Source organism: Pteropus vampyrus, unplaced genomic scaffold (assembly GCF_000151845.1).
Source record: "Pteropus vampyrus isolate Shadow unplaced genomic scaffold, Pvam_2.0 Scaffold16, whole genome shotgun sequence".
NCBI classification, from domain to species: Eukaryota; Metazoa; Chordata; class Mammalia; order Chiroptera; family Pteropodidae; genus Pteropus; species Pteropus vampyrus.
Genome location: NW_011888797.1, coordinates 8,653,955 through 8,662,311, shown reverse-complemented (window position 1 = coordinate 8,662,311; position 8,357 = coordinate 8,653,955).

The window sequence follows — 8,357 nt, the reverse complement described above, 5'->3', positions numbered from 1 at the left end:
GTACAAAATCCATTCCCACATTTGGTTTTCACACGAATCCTGTGAAGCATACACTGCTACTACGGCTATTATAAATAATAGCTGACTCATATCTAGTGCTCCAGACATGCCAGCACTGTGCAAGGACTTTATCTGTGCTCATTCATCAAATCCTCAAAAACCCTCGGAAGTGGATGTTATTCTTATTCCCCTCTCCCCGAGGAGGAAACCGAGGTACTCGCAGCAGGAGGTGATCCTGGAGGAGGGGGTGAGGGAAGTCAGGCAGCTGCAGTGTGGTGTGGGGAGTGAGTCCTGGGAAGACGGGATGGGGAGAGGCCAAGATAGGAAGGGGAGGGAGCTCAGGGTGGCTTCAGCCACGAGCCAGTTGGTCTGGGAGAAGAGAGGGTGGGCACGGGTGGGTGAGGGGGGCTGTGGGAGAAACGCGTATCCTCTCCATCGCTGCACTAAGCAGTAACGCCACAGTTGAATAATTCTGGTGAAGAAGGCAGTTTTATCTTTTGCAGGAAGCTTGGAAACACTTAAAAACCATCTTGCATTAAGGGCCTCTGAGGCTTATCGTATTTGAATTAGAAAAATGCATGGGGTCTCCAGCCTGTGAAATCCCAGAGGCTCCTAGCTTCTGCTTCCCAGCTCCTTCCTCTCCTCTCTGTAGTGGGGACCACAGTCGTCATACAGCACTTGGCATCCCGAGTGTTCGCTTCTGTTGTCCTGCCCCCACCTCCTTTTCTTTTGAAGGAGCTGAAAGCCGTGGATGTAACTGATGGTGGTAATTCAGAAGGCTGTAGTTGACTTTGTATTTTTATAGGTATTTGAATTGTAAAATTATGGCTCCTAGCCCGATTTAGGACAATCAGAAATAATGCCAAAGAACCTGTGAATCAGAGAGTAAACCAGTTTAAATCTTGTTATGTCAGTAGAGAATAATGAAGGGCCAGTAACAGGCTCCTCTGTGTTCTGTGAACGAGGGTTGTGTATTTCTCTCTAGCATCTATTGCAAGTATAACTGCAGTGTCGTGCCTCGAGTAACTGTTTAGTCTGTTCCTTCTACTAGACTCTAAGCATGATGAAGGCACATTCCCTCTCGTCTACTGCAGTTTCCCCGTATCTGGAAATATAGAGCTTGGTCAGTAAATATCTGTTGAATATGAACACATGGATGAATGGATGAAGCCAAATGAAATCCACAGCTGGCAGAGCTGGTGGAGTCCCTGCTTACATTAATTGTCTCTTTATTCTAGATTTCTCTGCTTGGTGTGGGTCATGATAAATAGAGCATTCTGGGAAGGAAGGTGCTTATTTGTGCTTGGGTGGGCTCCAAAATCATCATGCCGGGGTCTTGGCAGAGCAGACTCCGCTAGTGGGAGGAGGAAGCTGAGACCAGGCAGAGTGGGAACTGCAGAAATTGGCCTGATCACAGAGGCTGCTCCGGGAAGGACAGCTGGGATGTCCAGGAATAGGATTCGAGGGGCTGCATCCATCTCAGATCCAATTTTGGCAGTGAGGCTTGTTCAAGGAGCCGAACAGGTGGGCAGCAAAGAACAGAGAGGTAACTGGCTGGAGCTGACCTTATGAGAAGCGTGTGGCTTTTGGGGGAAGTTAGTGGCAAGTGGTCCATTGGGGCTGGGACTGACTGAGCGAGCAGCCTGAGGAGGCATGGAGGGGCAGATCTGGGACCAGAGAGGAGGAATGATGTGAGGATCCTATGATAGGCCCAGGTGTGCTGAGTCCCAGATTTCCAGAGGCCGCCCTACAAACTGGAGTGTGTATCTAGGTAGAGTCAGCATAGACTGCTAGGATGAGGAGAGGGGATGCTGTGACTTGGGAACCCGAGGTTTCACCTGCTCGTGGTTCTAGTGGTCAGGATTCTGCATCTTATGAATGTAGCCGAAATCTAAATTACAGAATTATACAGAGAGGGGATTGTAACTATGTGACCTCCTTCTTTTAAGACTGGCTAAATCTTGACCCTGAAGGTGAGGACCATAGTTTTATTAAACTAGAGAGAGCTAGTTCCCATTCATGAGACTGTGGTGAGCTTCAGAGGTACAGTGCTGTGGGGAAGGGGTACCGAGGCCTGGTCCCAGAATGATGGCTGTGTGCTAAAGAGGGTGCCTCAGTCTCTTCATATGGACAATGGGGAGAGTTATGTTTTAGGGGAGTTTTTGAGGAATAATTCTCCTGGCCTGTCACAAGTGGATTCTTTTCAGAAGGCATTGCACAAAAGGTTCAGACCATCAAGAGAAAGACATTTATTACAAAGTTTTTTTAAAAAAATTTAAAACAAGGCCTTTGTTTATTACTCAAGATATTATTAAGTGAAAATCTAATATTACCAGCCCTTTGCTGGTGAAGTCTTCTTCACCTGAGCGGACCTAGAGACTGCTCCCCATTTTGGAGTGGAGTGTGTGGGATGGGGTGAGGGGGCAGGGGAAGGTGAGCTAACAGGAGCATTATCATTTGGGCCCCTGAGAGGTATGGATTCCCTTATTCTGTCTGTTTTTTTTTCTTTCCCTTCCAAATCAGTTGTTATAACTTTGTCATATAAATTATCTCCTGGGGACAAAATGACTTAAGCTCTCTTGGTATCCATGCGCCCAGTGTATATGTTCAGAGATGAAGGATGGATCAAGGCCAAGAAGCCTTTTAGCAGAATGAGTCAGGACTATCCCAAATTTCCTTTGGCCACAAAATCTACTTCATAGCTGACTACGTAGCAGTGGTAAGAATAAGAACAAATAATAACAGTAGCAGTGGGTATTACCACTCTTACCTTAACGAATAAGGAAACCAACTCAGAGAGGTTAAGTAATTTGCCAGAGACAGCACAGGATTTAGTCGCAAACAGCTGAGCTGGGATTCATCTCTGGGTTTTCTTGGACCGTTCTTTTAACTTTCTCCGTTAACCATTACACTGTTTTGCCTCTCTCGGTTGTCACAGGAATCCAAGGAGATACAGTGCAGACAGTGTTTGACACTTAGTCTGATGATGCTAAATGTTACTTCCTTTCCTCCGCTCTTTCCAAGGTCATTGCTATTCAGTCCCACCTTTCCCACTGTAACACAGACCTTAATTCTCCCTGTCGAAACATCATATTCTAGACCTAGTGTTTCAAAGGCAATCATTTATTTCCCATCACCGTCTTCCCAGAGGGTCCCGAGCTCCCTCTTGTTCTGGCTCACCTTCTTGTGACCGCCAAACTTGCAGCAATAGCCCCGCCCCCTTTCCATTGCTGGAGGCTCCTGGTTCGGGCCCCTCCATCATTTCTGCTCTGTTGGGCATCTAGGCAAAATGGTTTCCTTCTCTAGACTTTCGGAAACACATCACACATCGGAGCATTAGGCAGCTTCTAGGGCATCTTAGCAGTGTGCTCTGTGCCTGCCAGTGGCAGTGTCCGTGGCTCACCTACATCCATCATCCTGATACGCGCAGTGACCAGGGTATAAAGTGCAATCTCAGAGAGTCCAGGAAATGAGAGAGGAAGTGTAGCTGATGACAATTACTTTGACGGTAATAATAACATTTCCTGACTGCTCGCTGGTGCTAGGCGCTGTAGAACCAAGTATTTTATTTACTTGGATTGTCTCATCAAATCCTCAAAATAACACTATTTAATAGGTACTTTTATTCCTATTATATTCACTGTCAGCACTCAGAAGGGTGCCTGACAAATAGAAGGGGACTCAGCTTATACTCATTACATCTTGAATGAGTCGACTCTTTCACTGAAGCCAGAGTTGTTGAGTAGCTAGCGTCAGGTCACACAGCAAGTGTGGATTTTAACCCAGGGAACCTGAATCTAGAGCTGCCCTTCTCAACCCTTAGGAAATACTGTCTCCTGTTAATGAGAAGCAACATGAGAGGCAGGAGGGCTCAGTAGGTTGAGTCCTAAACTTCCAGTCAAGACCCGACTCCGAGTCCCAGCTTTGCCACGCATCCATTTTGAGCAAACTCCTTAACTCTCGGTGAAGACACTGTTCATGAGCCACTTCCTTCCTGCTGCCACTATGGAGGCAGTGTTATGAGCTGAGTTATGTTCCCTCCTCCCAATCCAAGTGTTGAAGTCCTAACCCCCCAGTAGCTCAGAATGTATCTTTATTCTGATACAGTCTCACAGAGGTGATCAAGTTAAAATGAGGTCATTAGGGTGAACCCTAATCTAATATGACTGCTGTCCTCGCAGAAAGGGGAAATCTGGATGCAGAGAGACACGCAGAGGGAAGAGGATGTAAAATGACACGAGCGAAGATAGCTCTCGACAGGCTGTGGAGAAGGGCCTGCAACATCCTCCCCTCGCAGCCCTCAGCAGGAAGCACACCTGCCGACACCTCGATCTTGGGCTTCTAGCTTCCAGACTGTAAGTTAACAAATTTCTGTTGTTTTAGCCACCCCTTCTATATTGCTTTGTCACCACAGTCCTAGCACGAACGTAGGCAGGAAAAAGGACTTTTTCAGATTCCCTTGCAGTTAAGGCTGGCCATGTGACACACGCTAGCCAATGAAATGTGAGAGAAAAGGATGCTGGGAGGGTTTCTGGGAAAGTCTTGCTTTCCTGGGAATGGGTGTCACTAATGTACCCATTTCCCCTTCATCCTACCTTGACCGTGGATCGTATGGCTGGGCCATTTCGTGACTGTAAGAGAAAGCACGAGAGAACCTCAGAGATGCCAGCCTGCCACCGCTGCCCTGCCTGTAGCTGCTTACTTCTAGCCTTCTAGTTTTGTGAAAAGACAGACTCCGTTTTTCTTAAACCACACTGGCCAGGCCTTCTGTCACTTGCGGCCGAATAAACTTCTGATGCACTCTTAGAATGTGCATTCTCTTCCTTGGAGCTCACAGGACCATATTCATGGGGCCATTGCACAGACTAAATGAGAATCGATACAAAATGGTGCTGTGAATGATAAAACACGTGTAATTGTGAGTTATTGTCACAATCAACAAAAACCTCCCCAAAGCTACTGTTTCAGTTTGGAGCTTACTCCCAACCCCTGACTCACAAAGCCCTGTGTTGGCTCCCCCACCAAGGAACCAGATGGGCGGAAAGACGTTTATTTCCAGCCGTTTAGCATGACTGTTATTTAAAGCTGGAAGGAAGCCTAGAGATCATTTAATGCAAACCCCTTATTTCATGAATGAGGAAATCGAGGCCCAGAGAGGCTGAGTGATTTGTCCAAGGTCATAGAGCGAGTCTTTGGCAGAGCCAGGCCTCGAATCTAGGTGTCCTTGAGACCCAGAGCAGGGCTCCTCCCTTTCATACGCCACGTGGACTCTGAGACCCTCGGAGTCGATTAGTTAAAATGCTTTCATGACTTAGGGCACAGTCGTCCCATTTCCCCTCGTGTCTGAGCAGATATGATCTCTTCCTTTCCATAACTCTTTCTTGACCTCTCCTGAGCTCATATTCAGTGTGGGCAGCCCTACTGGGGTTTGTTTTCTCGTCTCGCTTCCCCTGCCCCATTAATAGCAAGTTAATCACTGTTGACCGTTTATCATGTGCCAGGCACTGTGAAAGTACTTTACAAACATCGTCTTAAGTAACAATCACAGTAACACAGTGATGGTAGTAACCCCAACCCCACTGATAGATGCACTTATTGAGAATTGGTGACATTACGCCACTTCCTCCAGGTCACCCGCTTAATAAGTGGGGGATGGCAGCTTTCTCCTGGCCATGCGATAAAAGGCCTTCAATTCAGTTTAATTCAGGTCGATGCATTTTCAGTTCTGGGCCCTGGGGGTAGAATAGTGCTAGGGTCTGAATGTTTGCATCCTTCCCAAAAGTCACATGTTGGAATCATAGTGCCCAACATGACGGTATGAGGACATGGGGCCTTTGGGAGGCAATTCAGTCATGGCGGGGCAGGGTGGGGAGCCCTCACGAATGGGATTAGGCCCGTGTAAAAGAGACCCCACAGAGCTAGCTCAGGCCGTTCATAATGTGAGGTCACGGAAGTTTGCAACACAGAAGAGGGCCCACACCTTGACATGCTGGTGCCCTCATCTTGGACTTCCAGCTTCCAGACTGAGAATTACATTTCTGTTGTTTATGAGCTACCCAGTCTCTTGTATTCTGTTAGAGCAGCCCGAACAGACTAAGACAAGTGAACAGGATGGTGCGTCTGCCCTTAAGGCACTTATAGTGCCCAGGAGGGAAGCATCAACCGAGGTGCTATGTGGTGCCGTGGTTATGGGCATACCCTTTGGAGCCAGCCAGGCTGGGTTCGAATCCTGCATCTGCCACTTACCGGCTGTGTGATTTTGGGTCAAGTACTTTATCTCTACGTGCCTTGATTTTCTCATCTCTAAAGCAGGGATAGCAGCTAGGAAGACCAGGTGCTGTAGGTGTAAAAAAATTAAAAAATAAAAAATAAGGGATTGTAAACTGACAAGGTCCTTGCAATCTGCGAGGTCAACCAACGGTTGCCTCGCCTAAAAAAAAAAATTAAAGTAAGGTTAGTAATACTACGTCCCTCATAGATTGTTGTGAGGGTTGAAGTAGCTAATACCTGTCAACTGTTGAGAACTCGACTCATTTTAGCTATTATTATTATTATTTTTTTTAGTTTATCCACTCTGCACCTATGTAGTCCTCTATCCGACCTGTATTACCTCCAGGAATTCATTGGTGGTGGGGGGAGGTGCTGTCAGTTTCAGAGCTGGTTTGGGTACCTTGCTTGGGGCATGGTCTCTACTCCATTCAATTTGTCTTTACTCAACACCTCCAGAAGTGAGGCCAATAGAAAGTGGTCGCCTACTTTTAGAAGAGGAGAAAGAGAGCTAGTCTTAAACCTCCCTTTGTCATTGCTGGAGTGCGGGTGGGGCTTTGGGCGAGTGCTCGCCCCTCTCTCCACTCAGCAACTCAGCAGGGAAATAAAGATGTTTTCCCCAGGGAATTCTTATGGGGCCCCCTGGCTGGCATGTCTGATTGTCTGATGTTGTAATTGAAAGATATGAAGGAGACGACCAGAGAAAATGTAACGCAAATAGATGGTCCTCAGCCGTGTGATATAAACAACAAAAAATGCAACAGAACCCCTCACCCCCACCCAAAGTGAGTGGGGGGAGGTCAGGAGTCAGCATGGGCTGGCGTTTTCAGGAAGCTTCACAATTACCCTTTCTGTAAAATGAGAAGAATATTTCATCTTTAAGTTTCGTTATGCTACTAAAATTTCTAGAACCCTATGATTTTGTGAGACGGACCTTATTTGGGCATTAAAAGTCAGGCCGAATCTGGGTGGTGGGGAGAAGCTGAGGCCGCCCAGAGAAAGGAGGACTTGTCCTCGTCATAGCCTCTCCAGGCACCTGCAGGGATGGGCACAGTGCTTGGAGGGAAAAACAGGTAATGAAGAGACGAGAGCCTGCCCTCTCGGGTGTCTGGGGTCTGGAACTTTGGTGAGGAGCAAGAGACTGGGAGGAAAGATGAGTGACATTTCACGAGCCTCATTCCTGAATCGGAGGCTCTGCCCTCCAGTGGAGCCGGACAGCTGTGAATTCCAATCCCTCTTTGTCCACCTTCTAGCTATACAGGGGGGTGAAAACATATGAAATCTCTGGGCTTTGACTTCCTATGGCAACAATGAGGGAAAGATAGACCCAAAAGAGCTGTTATGAGAATTCAATTAAATACGTTGACTACAGAGATTTAATAAACAACTATCTTTGCAATTCATAAAAGTGATTTTGGATGCTATCTGAATTATCCCGAAGTCTGGGTCATGTGCTCGGACAGAATTATTTATTGGTAAAAATGGATGCCTTCATTTACTGTGTAACCATAGGCAACCTTACTTGTCTCTGTGTCTCACTGTCTTCATCTGGAAAGTGGGATGACAATACTTATATCATAGGATAGTTAAGATTCAATGTTTTAATACACGTAAGATGTTTATAACGGTGACTGGCACATAGTAAGGGCTCAATATATGGTAATTTTTAGCATTATCATTGTTCTAATTGTTACTTTTTGGCAGGAAGAATACAATAAAATTTCTCCCAACAGGGTCTCACATACTAAAAAGCCCAGATGCTGAGAGAGAGATCTTTGCTAACTTAGCTTATACTAGAAACATTTAATAACCTGGGAAGATGAATAGGACGATAATGACACTGCTTTCGCAGATCGTCGTCACTGGAGGATGAATGGAAGAAATGCGCTTGCTGCTAATAATTAAATTGGTCACACTCCCCTGTCCCTCATCAACCTGAGGCCGCTCAGCTTCCATGAACGACAAGAGCACCTGCTCCTACCCTCTGGTCAGGACATGGCAGGGCTGCCATTTCACCTGCTGTAATGATCTGACTGTTCTGGATATTCCCAGGGAGCCACCCCGACAGGCTTAGTCACTAAAGGACCCGT